Source organism: Lissotriton helveticus, chromosome 6 (assembly GCF_964261635.1).
Source record: "Lissotriton helveticus chromosome 6, aLisHel1.1, whole genome shotgun sequence".
Classification (NCBI taxonomy): Eukaryota; Metazoa; Chordata; class Amphibia; order Caudata; family Salamandridae; genus Lissotriton; species Lissotriton helveticus.
The window spans coordinates 1956301660-1956321428 of record NC_136067.1 but is presented as its reverse complement, the minus strand read 5'-3'; positions in this window follow the sequence as shown (position 1 = coordinate 1956321428).

Here is a 19769-nt window from a genome sequence, read left to right as displayed (position 1 = left end):
GGGACGGGAATTCCACGGCCAAAGATGGCGGTACCCCAGGCCCCGTGGAGGCCTCACCACAGGAACAGGGGCTGAACCTACGCCTTGACGCCATTTTGGACGCGATTACTGCTACGAAGGAGGAGCTGCATCAGGACATTGTGCAGGTGGCGACGGGGCTGGGCTTGCTGAGAGCGGACCACACTAAGCTCTCTGATAGAGTGAAGTCGAACGATCAACTGCTTCAGGAGCTGAAACCGGCGGTGGTCACAGTGGAACACAAACTAGAAGACGTTATTGGCCGATTGGCGGTCCTGGAGCGTAGAGCGGAGGACGCGGAAGGACGTAACCGGAGGAACAACGTGAGGGTGGTGGGCCTTCCGGAGAAAATTGAGAAAGGTGATGCGGTATCCTACATGGAAGACTGGTTCAGAACGGTGGTGGCGCCGGAGGGTCTGTCCCCCTTCTTCTCTCTGGAAAGAGCGCATAGGGTGCCGACCAGGCCGCCCCTGGAGGGATGACCACCTCGGCCGATGGTGGTCAAGTTGTTACACTATAAAGACCGGGATTTGCTGATCCAGCAGGCAAGGTCCCGAGGTCCCTTCCAGGTGGATAACAGTAAGGTCACGATTTTCCCGGACTACACGCAGGAAGTGCAGCGGAGCAGGGCTTCTTTCTTGTCAGTGAAGAAGGAGCTCAGAGAGGAGGGGATTCAATACTCCTTGCTTTTTCCTGCCAAGCTGCGGGTGATCGTTGATGATAGGACTCACTTTTTTCAAACGCCCGATGAGGCATGGTCCTGGCTGGAACTGTATCGTGCGGGGACAGATCGGACACACGGTACCAACAGGGACCGGCAACAACCAGTCAAGGTCAGGAAATCCCAGCGCATACGCTCCCGGAATAAGCGCCAACGGGCTGAGCGAGAAGCACAAATGCTGGCTGACAGGAAGAGTGCGTTGGCGGCCACGGCGACCATCACGGGATCGCAGCAGGAGAGCGCTTCTAGGGGCTCGGCATCGGAGGAAGAAGGAGAGAAGACTGGGGAAGAGGACTCGGATGTGGGGAGCGCGCGGGGGCCGGTGGTCACCCCACAGACGTCGGATGGTCTGTTTAATGAGTGAGGCACGAGGCAATTGAACAACTCCGGGATGCCTGACGGTATGGACAATCCACATTTCTATTGGACTGCCAGGTATGGGGCTGCATTAGCAGTATGGGACTAGGGGCGCGGGGTGCTGGCTCTGCTGTTCTGGCTCGGGGCTCCATCGCCCTTCTTAGACCCTTAAGGTCTCCTGTGGTGACGACCACAGGTTAGTGTGATGTGTGGGGTGTTTAAGGTTTGGAACGGGGCTGAAGCTGGGTTATTAGGTCCTGTCCTGGGGAGGGGGTTATAGGGAGTTAGGGGGATTGTTTTGAAGGGGTTATACAATTGCTGCAATGCGGGAGTCATTTATTGGCTAGCGCCACTGAAAGGAACGATGCCTTATGGGGGCGTTACCTAATTTGAAATATGTCACATGGAATGTCCGTGGTATTCGTACGATGGTGAAACGCCACAAAGTGCATGCTTACTTGGTGAGACGGGGAGTTCAGATTGCAATGCTGCAGGAGACCCACCTGTCACAGAAAGAGTGCGGAGCTTTGCAGAAGAGGTGGCGGGGTCAGGTGTTTGGCACGACATATTCGGCATACGCCAGAGGGGTGCTGATATGGATACGGGCGGGCACGCCATTTCAGGTCACGAGTCAGAGGATAGATCCAGAGGGTCGATATGTGGTAGTTGAGGGACGGCTGTATGGTAGAGAGGTGGTGCTGTGCAACATCTATGCCCCCAACTCTGATCAAGCTCACTTCTTTGAGGGTCTATCGCGCTCACTGGCGTATTATCTAGCAGGCCCTATATTACTGGCGGGGGACTTTAACTCCATCTCTGATGTGCTGTTAGATAGATCACACCCACCTCTAGTAGACTCCCCAGTGCGCCGTTTAGCGACACAAAGGCGGGAATGGCAGGAACGGTGGGGCTTGGTGGATGTGTGGAGGGCGCAGCATCCCGAGACCAGGGATTATTCTTACTTCTCCGCGCTGCACGACCTACATGTTAGACTGGACTCGGTGCTGTGCAGCAGTTCATTGGCGAATGTGGTGACTCACTCGGAGTATCTGTCCAGGACCATCTCAGATCATAATCCCCTGTTGCTTTCCATGCAGTGGCAGCTGGTGAGATCGGCTGTTCCGTCGTGGCGGCTTCGTCCGGATACGCTGGAAGATCCGGTGTTCTGTGACACGGTCCGCCAGGGCATAGATAGCTATTTTACAGATAATGCAGGCTCTGCAGGAACTAGGTCCATTGAATGGGATGCAATGAAGGTGGTGGTGAGGGGGGTGTGTATGGGACAGTTTCTGAATGAGAGAGGGACGGTGTTGAATGATCTTACGAAAGCGGAGGAGGCATTGAGAGAGCTGGAACGGCGCAGACCCGAGAGACCGGAGTTGCAGGAACGACTGCTGCAAGCTAAAGAGGTGGTGGCGGCTGAGACGGAAAGACTGCGGTGCTATGACTATAAGTTGTATGCTGTCAGGGTGCATGAGGAGCGGGATAAAGTGGGCACACTCCTTGCCAAGCTGGCTGACCCGGAAACTAGAGGGTGCCCGATCATGAGCATAAGGCGCGAGGATGGGGAAGTGGTCTATTCGCAATCGGCGGTTTTGGGGCGTTTCCAGTCTTACTATACGGGGCTGTACGTGAGCCATCTCGAGGCAGAGGCTTCGGAGATAGGTGACTACCTAGATCGGATCCCCTTGCCGGTAATGGATGAAGAGGACGCGCGGGACCTGGGGGGCCCCGTCACCCTAGCAGAGATCAGAGGGGCGATCCAACATATGGCACGGAACAAAACGCCAGGGGTAGATGGGTTGCCGATTGAGTTCTACGCTAAGTTCGTGGATGTCTTGGCGCCCGAGCTGCTGATAGTGTATGCGGAGGCGAAACAGATGGGGCGGTTACCTGAATCTATGAGGGAGGCGCTGGTGGTGCCGCTGCTGAAACCGGGTAAGGACGCGTTAGACGTATCCTCTTACCGGCCATTGTCTATGTTGACGGTGGATTATAAGATTTTGAGTCGTATCCTGGCTACCAGGCTTCTACCGCAGATGGCCACCTTAGTACATAGGGATCAGGCGGGATTCATCCCGAACAGGAGCACCTCGATGAATATCCGTCGATTGGTCAGGATCATTGACGATGCTACCACGGCGGAACAGGACCCGGTGGTATTAGCGGTTGATATCGAAAAGGCGTTCGATAGCTTAGAATGGGATTACCTGGATGGGGTGCTGCTGAAGTTCGGAGTTGGGGAAGGGTTTCGAGGTTGGACGAGAGTGCTTTATTCCTCAGCTCGGGCGCGGGTGCGGCTGGGGCCAATGGTCTCTCCGGCTTACCCGGTTTGTAGGGCACGCGGCAGGGCTGCTCGCTGTCTCCTCTGCTCTTTGCCTTGGCTATGGAGCCGCTGGCGGCACAAGCAAGATCGGGCACCGTGTATGACGGGATAGCGCAGGGACCTGAATCGCACTACATATCGCTATATGCCGATGATCTATTACTGTACCTGGCTGATCCCGGGAGGGCACTGGAAGGCGCGGTGGACATGCTGGGCAGGTTCGGGAGACTATCAGGACTAAGTGTGAATTGGACCAAGACCTGTGTATTTCCTTTGCGGGCGACTACGCTCTGCCCACAGCTCACGAGAACGGTGGTGTGGGAACCCTCCTGTTTTGTTTATCTAGGAGTGCGCATCTACCACGACGCAGCAGCCCTTCTAGGGGGGAATGTGGAGCGCTGTATTCGTGCGCTGAGGGGCTGTATGGATTTCTGGGCCACTCTTCCCCTATCTGTGCTGGGCAAGGTGGCACTGTTGAAGATGGTGGCACTCCCGTGGCTACTCTATTATTTCCGAACGTTGCCGGTGTGGATCCCGCAGAGAATCTTTAGGGAGTTGAAGACGCTGGTGACCGGCTTCATCTGGGGCCATGGGCGGCGAAGGGTGGCATTGACTACCTTGTCACGGCCCAAGAGCGAGGGGGGGATGGCCGTCCCCGATTTTGAATTGTATTATCTAGCGGCACAACTACAGGTTCTGACGCAGAACGTGGCCAGAGAATTCAGGGGCCCAGATAGCGTCCGAGGGATTGGCATCCAGAGGCATGTCTTATCATCTATCGTAATGCAACAGAAACTGGAGGGGAGAGATCTTACGATAGAGGAACGGACGCTTCGATTGTGCTGGAATAGGAGCCTGAAAAGAGCGAAGAAGCGCCGGCCGTATGCACCGGAGATACCGCTGGGTATGTTAACTGCATTGCCGCACGGGGGCGATTGGTCCCAATTAATGGCATGGGAAGACCTGGGTTTGCAGATGGTGGGAGACCTCTATATGGACGGGACACTAGTCCCGTATGCGACTTTACAGGAGCAATTCGGCCTACCGGGTGGAACCTTCTTGCTGCATGCAGCGGTGGTGGCAGCGATGCAGAGGCATTGGGGGGGAGGGCTGGCGGAGCCGGAGGTGACCATGACGTGCCAGTATGTGGTGATGGCCGCGGGCACCGTTAAGGCTGTGACTTGCCTCCACGCCAGATTGCTGTCTGAGGGACTAGTCACTTTGGGGGCGTTGAAGGCGAGCTGGGAGGTCAGCGTAGGCAAGCAGATCCCGGACACCGTCTGGGGCCAGGTGTTGCATAGGACCTGGAAAGGGATGAGGAATGCGCGGTTTCAGCAAGTGCATTTTTTCATTGTTCATAGGGCATATTTGACCCCGGAGAGGTTGCGACGACACTTCCAGGTGCTTGACGCCATGTGCCTGAGATGTTTGGAACCAGAGGTGGATCTGGACCACATGCTGTGGGGATGCCCGAAGTTAGGGGAGTACTGGCTAGAAGTGGGAGAACTCCTGAACGCTGTCACGGAAAGGGAGGTAGATTTCGATGTGGCTGCATGTCTGCTCCTCTGGTTCCCGCATACCAGGAAGACTAAAGTGACGAGCAAGTTCATTGACTTGGGGCTAATACTGGCGCAGCGTGAAATCACCTGGCATTGGAAGTCTAGGGAGGGCCCGTCAGTGCGGAGATGGAGGAATGAGCTGTTGAAGTGGTCGGGCTGTGAGAGTGTGCTTAGGCTGCGCCAGGCGACTAGAACTGGGAACGAGAAAAGTTTGGAACTGGCGCGGTCCTGGGAGTTGGTGGTACAGACATTGCGGGACTATATCACAGAAGGGGCGGAGGATGATCAGATATAGGATGGGATTCCATGGAGATCACATGTTAGATTGGCTATCCTGGGGGAGGACGTACTTCGGAGCAGGGAATGATTGTTGGTACCTGCATTAGCAGCAGTTGGGGGGGGGGAGGGGGGGATAGGGAGTTTATGGAGTGGGTGGTTTGACACTGCCGGAAGTTTACCGGCTCTGGAGGGCCCAATTAGGTCGTAGAAAGAATTGCTAGGAGCGACAGTGGATGCGACTTGGGGCTTGGCGGTGTGAGGGGGGGGAAGGTTGTTGTGGGGTAAAAGCGGATGTTATACGATATAACCGACCTAAGGCCTAGAAAAGGCGCGCACTGAGGCGCCTCCGGAAAAATGGATCATTGAAGCGCCGCCCAGCCTCCGGGATGTGGGCTAAATGGCTGTGTATTGTATTGTCATCATATTCACTGCGGGGAGCCTTAAGTGTACGGGTTGGCCTATTGACTGGTTTTATTTTGAATTCTGCAATAAAAATATATTTAAAAAAAAAAAAGGAGTAATCCCTGTCTTTTACCATCTCTCTCTGATCCCCTTTTGAACTTCGGCTATCCTGTCCTTCTAGCTTTCCACTGACCAATGTCTGTTATTGGTAAAAATAGTTTCCGGTACTGCTGCTGTGAGTTTTTAGCACTTTATGATTTAGCACTTTAAGTTACATTTTCTGGCCTCTGACCCTCTTTTCTTCCCAGAATTGTATTAACAGCAATAACATGCTATTATGCTTGGTTCGATCAGCCTTAAATCAATATTTATTCAGCTGTAATCACTGTTTGCAACTCAAGTTGTTTACCGTTTCTGACCATTCCCTGTGATTTTCACCCTCCCTGTCATTGAAGGATCTCTCCGTTTATATCCCAATGTTGACAAATGAACCCATTAGCTCTGTTGTTTGTGAACTCTTTGTATTATCACTAATAGCACGAGGCACTTTATGAACTGGCATTGTAGCTTAACTTTCTGGTCTCTGATTCATTTTCTTTTTTCTAAGTGTATTTAAAGTGACGAAATATCATTATGCTGAGCTCAAGAAGCTTCAAATCAATAATAGCTTCACTAGAACCATCGTTTGTAGATTGACCAATTCTCCTTTCTCTAAGTGGTTTAGTGATGACATATCATTATACTTAGTTCTAGAAGCTTCAAACGAATAACAGTTACATTAGAAACATCACGAGTAGATTAAGACTTTCTTTCTTAGTATTCAACACAATTTTGCTGCTAAATGTCTTGACTTTTTTTTTTTAATTTGTTTTTATTGTTGCATCAAGACATACACATTAGCAGGATTAATCAGCCGTCAGTGTAGCGTCAACATTCAGCTACCTCCAACCGCTAGCGCAACTGTTCCATTTTTATGTGCAACTTTCAACTTTTAGGGTCATAGATTGGAATTTCAGCAGCATTCAATATATACATTGTCTTGCTTAATCATGGTAGTATAGCGGTTAAAGCCCTGTACGCCACAGTTCGCATATCTATTGTTCATGCCGGGAGATCACGGGAATCCTGGAGCCTTTCCTGTCGTTGCGCATCCCTACCTCTCCTGTCACCCTTCATCTATTTCATCATCCTCCCCTGAACTGTCTATATCCTCCTCTTCAGGCAGTGGCTCACACAGATCCCCCCTATATGTGTTCCAAGGCGACCATATTTTATTCCATTTACGTGGGTTAGCTCTCTGCTGATACACCACCCTCTCTGCCATCATGAGCATATCCATGTTTCTGCACCACTGCGCTAAGGTTGGTGTTTCTGATGCCCCCCATTTTTGCGCTATGTCTCGCTTTGCCAACACCATTCCGATAACCACCCATTGCCGTCCGTGCGACGTCAGGTTGGTCGGGCCCCATACATTCAATAAACATACTCTAGGGTCAGGTGTGACCGAGATTCGTAGAGTCTGGGCAACAGTGCGTGTTACCCGCCGCCAGTATTCTACCATGCTGGGACAGGACCACAGTGTATGAAACAGTGTGCCTTCTTCTCCGCAGTTTCTCAAGCAATAAGGGTGGTCTGCCCTCTGAATTTTATGTAGGGTGGTGCGCGTGTAGTATACTCGGTGTAATATTTTAAATTGCACTAACCGAAATCTCGCCAAGATACCAGCTTCTCTAGGTGACGCCATTGCTGCATTCCAATTTGTCTCATCCATCTCCCCTAACTCGTCCTCCCATTTCTCTTTCAGTTTCTGCAACGGGTCGGGTAGATTGTTTATCAGTTTGCGGTAGGTGAGGGAAGTGGCGCTGGCTTCCATGTAGTCTGTGAGTAGGTGGTCTTCCAACGGAGCAGATTCCGGGACCTTAGTACCTGGTGCAATTGCATTCATTAATGCATGTCTAATCTGTATGTAACGGTATGTCTCATTAATGCCCAGATCATACTGCTCCCTCAGGGTCTCAAATGGAACCACTCCATCCTTCGTCCACATATCACCCACAGTGGATATCCCGATGTTATCCCATTGGGTAAACCCTTTACTATGCCTTAGGTTACCCAGGTTCTTGGAGTCCCACAAGGGTGTAAGCTGTGTAATCACACCCTCCCACTTCAGTCGTACCTGTGCTTTATGCCATAGCGTCGCTGTGTGTCTAGTTGGGCCAATCAGTGTTGCCGTCAGTCCCTTGTTGTAGAGCGGGGCCAGAAAGGTGTTAGTACCTAGCTGCCTCCTGTCTGCTAAATACGCCGGGTCATCCTGCGGTGCATGCATCCACTGGTTGATCACCTTGAGGTGAGCCGCCCAGTAGTATAGTTCCAGGTTGGGGAGTGCCACCCCCCCACTGTACCAGTCTCTGACTAGTTTCACCTGTGCGACCCTAGCTGGTCGGTTCCCCCATAGTAGGCCCGACAGTTGACCTGATACCTGTCTGAAGAACAACGATGGGACCATCGCCGGCGTGTTCTCCAAGACATACAGGAAACGGGGCAGCGCCATCATCTTGAATAGCGCCGCTCTGCCCAATAACGTTAATGGGAGGGTCTTCCAATGTTTTACATCCGTTTTCAATCTTTCGAGCAGCGGCCTTAGATTCAGGTCCTGAAATGTCGTGTGGTTTTGCGTGATTTGGATCCCCAAGTACCTGAAGGATGCGGTCTCCAATATTAATGGGCAGCCCTCTCCAAGGTTAGGCGGCGTTCCATGCAGCATGTAAATCACCGATTTCGACCAGTTAATTTTATAACCTGAGGCTATACCGTGTTTCTCACACAGCGCCAGTAACACTGGAATTCCCACTGCCAGGTCTGTTAGGTTTATTAACATATCGTCGGCATATAGTGACACTCTGTCCTCCCACTTATCTCCCCAGTCTATTCCCCGCAATAGCCGGGTGGACCTAATGATAGTGGCTAACGGCTCCAGCACCAAGGCGAACAGTAGCGGCGAGAGCGGGCAGCCTTGTCTCGTACCCCTTGCTAGCGGTATTTCTCTTGAGATGTGGCCGTTCGCCGTCACTCGCGCCACTGGGTTACTATACAATAATTTAATCCACGCTATGAATTTTGGGCCGAAACCCATATGTTCTAGGACCGCGAAGAGGTAGCGCCATTCTACCAAATCAAACGCCATTTTGGCGTCAAGCGAGAGGATTGCTGCCGGTTCTGTCAATAATGGAGCTCGCGCCATCACACCATGTAATCGTCTGAGATTCATCGCCGTACTCCTGTGCGGCATAAACCCTGACTGATCTGGATGTATTGGGTGTGCTAGATGAGGCAATAATCTGTTGGCCAGTAGTTTCGCCAAGATTTTGCTTTCAGCGTTGAGGAGGGATATTGGACGGTATGAGCCGCATTCTTCCGGCGGTTTGCCGGGTTTCGGGATCGCCACTATGGTAGCCACACATTGGTCAGGCGGCAATTGTCCCTGTTCCAGACTGTCAGTAAACATATTGAGTAGGGGAGTACTAAGCGTCTCCGACAAGGTTTTATACCACTCAATCGGTATCCCGTTGGGGCCCAGCGCTTTCCCCGAGTGTAGTGCTGCGATAGCCGTCTGTAACTCCTCAGCGGTTAGGTCTGTTTCCAGCTCTTCCACATTGTCTTTTGACAGGGTGCGGGTGGGTACTCCCACGAGAGCCGTCTCTGTCATCTCCTGTGTAACGTCCAATTCTGGGGAATACACCATTTGGAAATGGTCTGCCAATAGTCCAACTATCAGTGATGGACGGGTCTGTAGTACACCTGCAGGGTCCCTCAACTGTAGTATATTTCTCTGTCCTCCCTGTTTCTTTTCTAGCCAGGCTAGGAGCTTACTAGCTTTATCCCCGACATCGTATATCCTGTGCGCTGTGGCCGCGATATTCTCTACTACTCTACGGCGTATAAGATCGGTATGAAGCTGCTGACACAGCCGGAGCGTGTGCAGCGTGTCCCACGACGGATCAGCCATATGTTCTTCGTTAGCCCTAGCGAGTTTGTCCTCTAAATCTATTAGTTCCTGTTTCTGGGTGTGCTTGTACCTTGTTATGGCGGATATAGCTTGCCCTCGAAGAACCGTTTTGTAGGCTTCCCACAGGACAGAGGGGGACGATACTGAGCCTACGTTCTCCGCGAGGTAGCACCTCGTCGCTTTTTTCAGTGTTTTAGCCACTTGTGGCACCTTAAGGTACCCCGGGTATATCGGGTAGATGCGCTTTCGGGTCCGCTCAGGGTTGGAGAGAACCAGCGCCAACGGGGAATGATCCGAGATACCCCTCGGCTTAATTTGTACGTCATCGATAGTGAGGAGTCCGTCGCCCAGTGTTAGGAAGTAGTCAATCCGTGACAGACTGTCATGGACCGCCGAGTGGTATGTGTATTGTTGGTCGTCCGGGTGTAACCGCCTCCAGATGTCCACCAAACCCTGTGTTTCTAGAAAGCCATTCAGCCGGGAAGGCCCGGAAGTCTGCGCTCGTGCCGGGAATCTCTCTTGTGTGTTGTGCGCCACCGCGTTAAAGTCCCCTTCTAAGATGAGATCTCCCTCCGGGAGTTCCAGCAGGAATTTCCCCAGTTCCGGGAGAGCGACTGCGTGCAGTGCCGGCGGAATATACACCGAGACCACATTCAGTGGCCTCCCTTCCCACTGTCTATGTGTCGCTGCAAAGCGTCCCTGTGTGTCTACTTTCGTGGACTGGACTATGTATCTAGAAGATCGGTGCATTAGGATCCCCGTACCACGGGACCCCCTACTGAATTCAGAATGAACAATCATATGGTAACCTCTTCTGTCTAGGGCCTGTGTTGCTGTGCCTGTCAAGTGCGTTTCCTGTAATAGGACCAGGGCCGGATTTAATCTTCTTATACTTTGCAGTACTAAGCCTCGTTTGACCTTGTCCCCCAGTCCCCTCACATTCCAAGACATGAGTTGCAGCGGTGTCACTGGCCCCATTCTAGATTCCCCCCTCCCCGTGTCAGCTCGTGTGGTGTGTGCCATAGCTTCTGTGGTTGAAAGTACTTGCTTGCCATACCAACTGAGTTCGATTTAATTGCCGGGTTCTCGCTATACTGCGTGCATGTGCCTCGTATTTCCAATCTCGACCAGTGAAATAATCCAGAATTTGCAAAACTTCCCAACCCCCAACTCCCCCCCTCCCTGCCCCCCTGCTAAACGGACTCAAAACTGCCCGCCCCCCCAACTCAGCAGAGTGCCTGACCCAAACCCAAAACACAGTACTTGCACGCTGGGGTGAAGGACTCTCCGGAGTCAGCGGCCCCCCTTCTTGTCCACGGAGGATCTCCGCCCAGTGTCCTTGGCGGCTCGCCCGGTCAGCGTTGCATTTGGTCTAGAAAGGTAACATCGGGAAGTCATTGTTCTTCGTTATCTTCAGTTTCTGGTGTTGCGCTCAGAGGTGAGTGTGGTGCCATTTCTCCTCCGGAAGCCTGGGAGCCCGGACGAAATCCATTAGCGCTGTGCTTGTTTGTCCTGTTGGAACGGCGAGGTTGGCCCGTTGGTCTCCAGCCTTCCAGCCAATCCTGCGCAGCCTCCGGTGTGTCAAAAAAACACGTTTTATTGTCCGCCACGATCCGTAGCTTGGCCGGGAAGAGCATTGAGTAAGGAATCTCTCTTGCCCTAAGTTCTTTTTTCACTTCGAAGAATGTCCTCCTCCTACGTGCGACCTCCGCCGTATAATCTGGAAAGAACGCTAATGTAGAGTTTTGGATTTTAATGGGGGGCGAGTTTCGTGCTGCTTGCAGTATCGCATCCCTGTCTCTGAAATTAAAGAGCCGAGCAATGATCGGCCTTGGGGAGGCACCCGTTTTCGGGCGGCCCCCCGGGACTCGATGCGCCCTTTCCACTGAGAAAAAATCGGAAAGACCCTTAGGCTTGAGTTCTTGTTTGATCAGGTCTTCTACGTAAAGGTCCATCGCTCTCGTGTCCTCCGATTCTGGAACCCCTATTATGCGGATGTTGTTCCGTCTTGAGCGCCCTTCCTGATCATCCAGCTTTTCACGCAGGTCCTTGTTTTCCTTCGAGATCCGTTCCATACTCATTTGCAATTCTGATACGTCGTCCACTAACGATTTGGTCACTATTTCCATTGTGTTCACCTTTTCCGACATTTTGTGGAAGTCCGCTCTTATTAGTGTTATTTCTGCTGAGATCGAACCCACTGTTACCTGCACTTGTGTCAGGTCCCGCATCACATCATCTAGAGTCGCTTTCTTACCTCCCGCCGTTTCAACGGCTTTGCTCGCCTGCGTTTTAGCGTCTGTTGGGGAGGAAGTTGTTTTATCATACGCGTATCTTTCAAGACGTGACTGTGCGGTCCCTCCCTTCGGCCCTTTACCGGTCATGTTGGTGGTCACTTCAGTAGGGTCCTGTAGCAGGGTGTCCGCTGTGAATAGCGTCGTTTATGGAGCTGAGTTTGTCGGACAGTATCCCTGGTAGAGGATTGCAGCGTTTCTCGCGACTCTCCGAATTATATGGGCCGTGCAGTGACGATGTGCACCAGGCAACGGAGCTTCCCCTTCCTTCTACCATGCAACTGGTGGATGCGACCAGTACTATTCACCGCGCTCAGGGTGTAGATCGTGTGTGATCTATATGGTAGTGTCGACGTCACCTGGCGATCCGCCGAGTACACTCATGTGTGGTCTCCCGTTGGCGCTAGTAGTCCGTGGCAACAGTGTCAGGGGTGATGCGGCCTCTCGGACGCCGTCCTCACCGTGTTCCCCTTAGGCAATAGATAGCAGGCTCTGTCTGCGGTGGTCTCCGTGCTCAGGCCGTTATCACTTCGGCCGCAGCCGGGAAGCGCCCGCGTGTCTGCTGCTGTGGATGTGCATGCGGCGCTTCTCAACCGCCGTGGTCGGGGGCACCGCCGTCCGCGATGTAAACCTCCTTTTATTAGGGCAGGAGAGCTGGGCTGAGTGCACCTATGTCCCGGTATGGACGTCCGAGGCTCCGCTACACACGATGGGGTGTAGGGCCCCGATATACTGGGTCCGTGACCTGAATACAGTGTCTGTGCAAAGGCGACTCTGTCGGAATCGCGTGCTGGCGTGTCCCCGTCTGCCGCTGTGCCGCCGCCCGATGGGTGCCCCAGGGGTCCGTAGTGTTCCTTACCGGGTAGATCGTAGTCCGTTGAACGCCACCTTTCGACCCTTGCAGGTCCAGCCGGGTCTTGTGCAGACTGGAGCGGTTCTTCCTCAATCCCGTGCTCCAGGTACCGCAGTGCTCGGAGTTCAAGATGGCGGCACCGGCCCCAGGGTCGGTAGGACCGACCGCCTCCATCAGCTGGCCAGGTGCGTTCCTGCTACTCGCCGGGCAGTAGACAGCGATGTTTGTTCCCCACACCAGGGGCACCTTATGTCCGGTGTCGGCACTGTTCCGCGGTTCCCTCCGTCACTCCGAGGTCATCCACGAGCGGGCGCTTCCGGTGCTTCCTTGCCCAGCCTGGAACACTTCCTGTCGGTTCTCCGCGCCAGGCAGCTCCCCGGCTCCAATTCTCCGCAGCGGCCTGAACGGACTGCACTTCTATCTTCACTTCCCTCCGTCGGATTTACGTTCTGTTCGCCACCGTTTAAGCCGCCCGGTCCCGGGCTTCGGTACCTTGCCGCAGGGAAATATTTATCACCGGATCAGTAGTCGGATCTTCAAGGAGGCCGCTTCAACCATGGAGCTCGCTGTCTATGCTGCCGCCATGTCCGGCTGCTAGCCACGCCCCTCCAAATGTCTTGACTTTTGACAGTTCCTCATTTATATCACGCTCTGCACCATAGATGTTTAAACCTCTTATGAATTGATTGTGTTTTAATGACGAAATTGTTTTTTATGTATTGTGTTTACTTTTTACATTATAATATCATGCTGACGCCAATTTAATGGACTTGATTGTCTAAATAAAGTATTTTAAATCTGAAATCTTCTGCCCAATATGTACCATTGGCAAACTAATTGACATTCATATCACCAATCGACTACAAATTCAATGTAAAAAAAAAACACTCTGAGAGTTTTCTCCCAATGTGTGGGAGTCATTATTTTTTTCTGTCCCCCCTCCAACCCTCCCCCCAAAGGGTTTCTCCTATCCTGTCACTGTTGATCAGGACTTTGCAAATAGTGGTTAGAGGTATTTCTTTATACTGCGATACTCGTTCAGATATCTTTCTCACAGTTTTGAAAATGTTAGCAGCTTATTTACTATTTCATTAAAGCTGGTATTTATACGTGGTTTAGACGTTTTGTCTGCAGTGTTGTAGCTCTTGCAGTAATTAGCTCAAATTTCTTGCCATATGTGGCCTTCTTTATGTTGTTAAAAGTGACATTCAGTGATGAACCACTTTCCCCATTGGTGTCATAGTCCAAAAAACGAAAGAATTGGTCTTAAGCAATAACAACATTGTAGCCTAACGGTGGATAGGGAATGGGCGTTCAGCTGGAAACTGTTGGCCAGTTTTGGCACTTTGGCATGATGTTCACCAGGAGACCTTCCTGGTAATCACTCGGTAAGAACGAAAGCAAAGCCCTTCCATGTCTTGGTGGCTTTGCTTTAATTCAATCCCAGTATACTGACTTTTCAATATGGCTTTAGTTCAAGCAATTTGTTGAGAGTCTGAACTCCTAGGGGGATATGTACAAGGACTGGCGAAAACTATCGCTAAGGTTAGTTAGCGGCGTACCGCTGAAAATTATCGCCACGTTGGCGACGTATGTACAAGCCGTTCCAACATGACAATAGCTACAGGGAACTGCGATACTCGTTCAGATATCTTTCTCACAGTTTTGAAAATGTTAGCAGCTTATTTACTATTTCATTAAAGCTGGTATTTATACGTGGTTTAGACGTTTTGTCTGCAGTGTTGTAGCTCTTGCAGTAATTAGCTAAAATTTCTTGCCATATGTGGCCTTCTTTATGTTTTTAAAAGTGACATTCAGTGATGAACCACTTTCCCCATTGGTGTCATAGTCCAAAAAACGAAAGAATTGGTCTTAAGCAATAACAACATTGTAGCCTAACGGTGGATAGGGAATGGGCGTTCAGCTGGAAACTGTTGGCCAGTTTTGGCACTTTGGCATGATGTTCACCAGGAGACCTTCTTGGTAATCACTCGGTAAGAACGAAAGCAAAGGCCTTCCATGTCTTGGTGGCTTTGCTTTAATTCAATCCCAGTATACTGACTTTTCAATATGGCTTTAGTTCAAGCAATTTGTTGAGAGTCTGAACTCCTAGGGGGATATGTACAAGGACTGGCGAAAACTATCGCTAAGGTTAGTTAGCGGCGTACCGCTGACAATTATCGCCACGTTGGCGACGTATGTACAAGCCGTTCCAACATGACGATAGCTACAGGGATCAGCGGCGAAAACTGCCCCTAACATTAGCACGATGGCGATAGGAATTCCGGCGGTAACGGGTCGAAAACCAACAAAAGGCCCATTACAGCAAAAAAACGCATGTTAGTCAGTCCAACATGAGTTTTTTTTGCCTCTAATAGAAAGGATAGCCTATCAGTCGACCTCCAATAGAAACAAGCATTTGCAATGCAATAGGTATTGCATTTATGAGAGTTAGACCCATTGGCGATGTAAATGACATTGTTTTTTTATATGTGTTTTTTTGGTTTGGAGTGTAGTGGATGTATGAACAGAGGTGCAGCTGCAGCACTGCCTAGAGGACTTAGAATGAGGAATTACCCACAGGAACAGAGAAGCAGATAGCAGCACTTCTTAGGGGACTAAGAACGAGGAATTACCACTGTGACCAGAGACACAGCTGTTGTAATGTTAGCAGTCTAGTGGTTGTGGGTGGAGCCAGGGGGTGGACAGGAAGAGGAGGGGACGGACGAGGGAAGGACAGTTAGAGTAGGGACATAATGAAAGCAGGTTGTTGAGAATAAAGCCCCAACAGTATATTGAAGTGTGTCTGTGGTTATTAGTAGCAGGATGCTACAACTGGCGACGAGGGTGGGATGAGACAACCCACAACCCACAGCACATCGTGAAGCACATGTCCCTGGGCAGCGCTGAAGAAAACGCCGCCAAGCGAAGCCTAGCTGCCGCCTAAGAAGCGAGGCCAGCAGCCGGTGACCCTGCTCCTCCAAGAGACCAGGAGGAAGCTAAGAAGGGGCCGCATGACCGAGCGCTGAACCGCTCGAGGAAAAGAAAAGGAACCGATCGTGTCAAAGCGCACCTCACGCTGGAAGCGTGCGCCCTGAGTGAGTGGCGAAGCTGCAGTAATAGGGAGCCCACTCCGACCCTGTGTGGCGCTCACAAGCAAGCAGGAAGCACCCCAGGACATCGAACGTCGTCTGGGAGAGTCAGCTGCCAAGCGCCGTTGAGAACGCTGAGATCGGGGCTTGAACCGTCCCGACGGAGGAAAACCTCACGCCCGATGCGTGAGGTATAGCAGGTGATCGGCGAGAAAGTGCGGGAACCGGCAGAGAGAAGCGGGAGCCCACCCCAACCTCACCTGGTACCAGCAGTAGCCAAGAAAAGACATCCTGGCCAGCGCTGTGGCCTGAAATCAATTGCTGGTGAGTCCAGAGCAAGCGGGAACTGAACGAGCAGAAAGAGAGAGCCTCGTGTGTGTGACTGCAGGGACGGCGGCCATTTTGAAGTCAGGCGGTTGTCAGGACAGACCCCTTGATCATCATAGAGCGGCCATTTTGAAGTCAGGCATTAAGAAAGAAACAAGCATTGGCAAGGAAACAAGCATTGGCGTCGGACAATCAACAAGCATTGGCAAAGAAACAAGCATTGGCGTCAGATAATAAACAAGCATTGGCAAAGAAACAAGCATTGGCATCAGATAATAAACAAACATTGGCCAAGAAACAAGCATTGGCAACAGAAAATAAACAAGCATTGGCAAAGAAACAAGCAGTGACGTCATAAAGTAAACAAGCACCAGTGAAACCAAGAGATTGTGACAAAGACACAAACAAGCACTACAAAGATGTCCAATGATGATGGCAATCAGCAGCCAGTGGCCGATGTTAGACCTAAGGCTCCGGGTGGATCACACCTGCGAGCACCCGAACCTCTCCAAGTGACCACTGGGGGAACCATGGGTCCTAAATGGCAAGAATGGTTAGAAGAATTTGAGGATTACATCGAAGGATCGGAAGTGATCGTGGACAAAAAGAAGTTGATTGCCCTGCGCAACCTGGCGGGGCGGGAGATAGTCAAAATAATCAAAGATCTTCCTGCCACGGAAGCGGACACCTATGACAAAGTGCGAGACGCACTAAATAAAAGATTTCTTCACAAAAAGAACGTCGACTATGAACGACATACATTCCACTCGGCTCGTCAAGGAAAGGAGGAACCAATGAGCACCTTCATGATGCGCCTGAGGAGACTAGCCAAGCACTGTGCATTTGATAATTTCTCGACAGATGCTGCAATAAAGTCGCAAATAATTGACGGATGTCACTCTGACCAACTGAGGAGACGGTTACTAAGGAAGGAACATAGCCTAGACGATATAGAAGAAATGACACAAGTCTTTGATCAGGCGGAAGAGTATGCAGCCGACATCGAAACAGGGCATAAAGGAAGCCGCAAACAAGTGCGACGTGTACATGCTAAAAGTGACCATCGAAGGAGTTCGAGAGACAGACAATGGAGGTCACGCCCGTCCTCTCGTCAAGAGCAGTCAAGATACCAGCGGCGGGAACCATGGAAGAAAGAGAGAAGACCCGAGAACGTGAGGAAATGCTTTCGTTGCGGTTATGACTACCCCCATGTAGACAGTTGCCCTGCCATGGGTCAGAGATGTCGGAAGTGAAGCAGAACTAACCATTTTGAAGCAATGTGTGGGGATTACCACAAAGAGAGACGAAGTGGAGCCACCAAGACAGCTCAGCCCGAAACAAGAAGAGGTACCTCGAGAGTGTCCCGATCCAACACCCGAAGACACCATGCACGAGCGGTCCAAGACCAAATTGAGCAGTCGTCTGGGTCGTCACACTCCAGCCGGGAGTCACGTCGGTCGAGGTGGGAGCGGAGGTCACCGTCCAAGGAATCTCGACCCTCATCCAGAGACTCAACATATACCATTGAATATCTGAACTTGGCCGTAGATCCCCACCAATTTAAGACATATCCTCGGCTAGACATTAAAGTTGGAAATCATGATACAACGTTTGTACTAGACTCGGGTGCATCCCTGAACTATATTCCAGTTACCGAATATGAAAGAATGAGTCCGCGTCCCCCTCTGTCCTTTGCACCAGTCAGAGTTTTCACATGGATGGCTAAGAAGCCACTTCCCTGCCTTGGGAAGTTCTCGACGACTCTTAAACATGAGGACACAACCATCTCGGCAGTCATCCACGTTATCAAAGGCCCAGAAGCGGACTGTCTGCTGAGCCTACCGACAGCTGAACGCCTTCACCTAGTGGAAATTCTCTTCAAGGTCAGCGGAAACCAAGATGTGACCCGTCAGTTCCCCAGACTATTTCAAGGGCGTGGCAAGTTAAAGGACTGTCAGGTGCGGTTGCATATCAATGAACAAGTCAGACCCGTTGCTCAACATCCTCGACGGGTACCGTTCCATCTACAGACCGCCGTGGAAGAAGAAATCCAGGACTTGCTAGCCGCTGACATCATTGAGCGCACCGAGGGCCCAACACCATGGGTGTCCCCAGTAGTTATCGTCCCCAAAAAGGGCACAGCCAACAAAGTCAGACTTTGTGTGGACATGCGCCTGCCCAACACTGCAATCGAAAGAGAACGACATCCGGGACCACATTTGAGCGATATGATCTCAGCTCTCAACGGGGCGAAGGTGTTTTCCAAGTTGGACTTAAATAAAGGATACCACCAACTAGAACTAGAGGCCAAGTCAAGATACATCACCACGCTTGCAACCCATCTGGGGTTGTTCAGATATAAGAGACTCAGTTTTGGAGTCTCCTCAGCAGCTGAAATATTTCAAGAAGCTATTCGACAAGTTATCCAGAACATTCCCAACACGCTCAACTATAGTGATGACATCCTTGTATATGGTTCTGATCTACGAGAACATGATATTGCACTCAATCGTGTCTGTCACGCACTACTGGAGGCAAACCTGACTCTAAACAGAGAGAAATGTGAATTTCACCAAGACACATTGAAATTCTTTGGTCATATCTTCTCAGGCGCTGGCATGAAACCTGATCCTGACAAAATTGGGACTCTGAACAACACCAAGAGTCCCCAGGATGTCAGTGAGCTCAGGTCATTTCTTGGGATGGACAGGTATTGTGCTCGGTATATCAGGGACTACGCAACAATCAGCCATCCCCTCCGCCTTTTGACCAAACAAGGCCAACCATTTGAATGGACTCCCCAATGCGAGAAATCATTCAAGGAGATCAAGAAGGCAGTGGCATCTGCGAATCACCTGTCATATTTTAACCCACAAAGAAAGACTGAGATAACTGTGGACGCTAGCCCCGTCGGGCTTGGAGCCATCCTGGCGCAGTATGACAACGACTCAGATCCACGTCGAATCATTGCATATGCGAGTCGTAGTTTGACTGACCCGGAGCGGGCATACTCGCAGCCCGAGAAAGAATGTCTTGCCGTAGTGTGGGCATGTGAACATTTTCATGTTTTCATATATGGTAAACACTTTACTTTAATTACAGACCACCAAGCTCTCGTCACCATTTATGGAAACCCACGATCCAAGATGCCCCCTAGAATCGAGAGGTGGGGCCTAAGGCTACAGGAATACACATTTACTATCATCCACAAGCCGGGGAAGTCAGAAAACCCGGCTGACTACATGTCCAGACACCCACTTGCATCGTCAGTCTCTAAGTCCTCCATTGCGGAAGAGTACATACATTTTGTGACTGACCAAGCTCTACCTCCCGCTATCCCAATGGACACCACCCGAGAGAGTACTGCCAAAGATGTTGTCCTGCAGAAGGTCCTGCGCAAGATTCGGCACAATAAGTGGAGACATGATTCTAAGGATGAAGAGACTGATCCTATCATCAAACAAGAAATGCAAGCTTTCCAACACGTGTGCAGCGAATTGTCAGCCACCACCGATGGCATACTGCTAAGAGACCA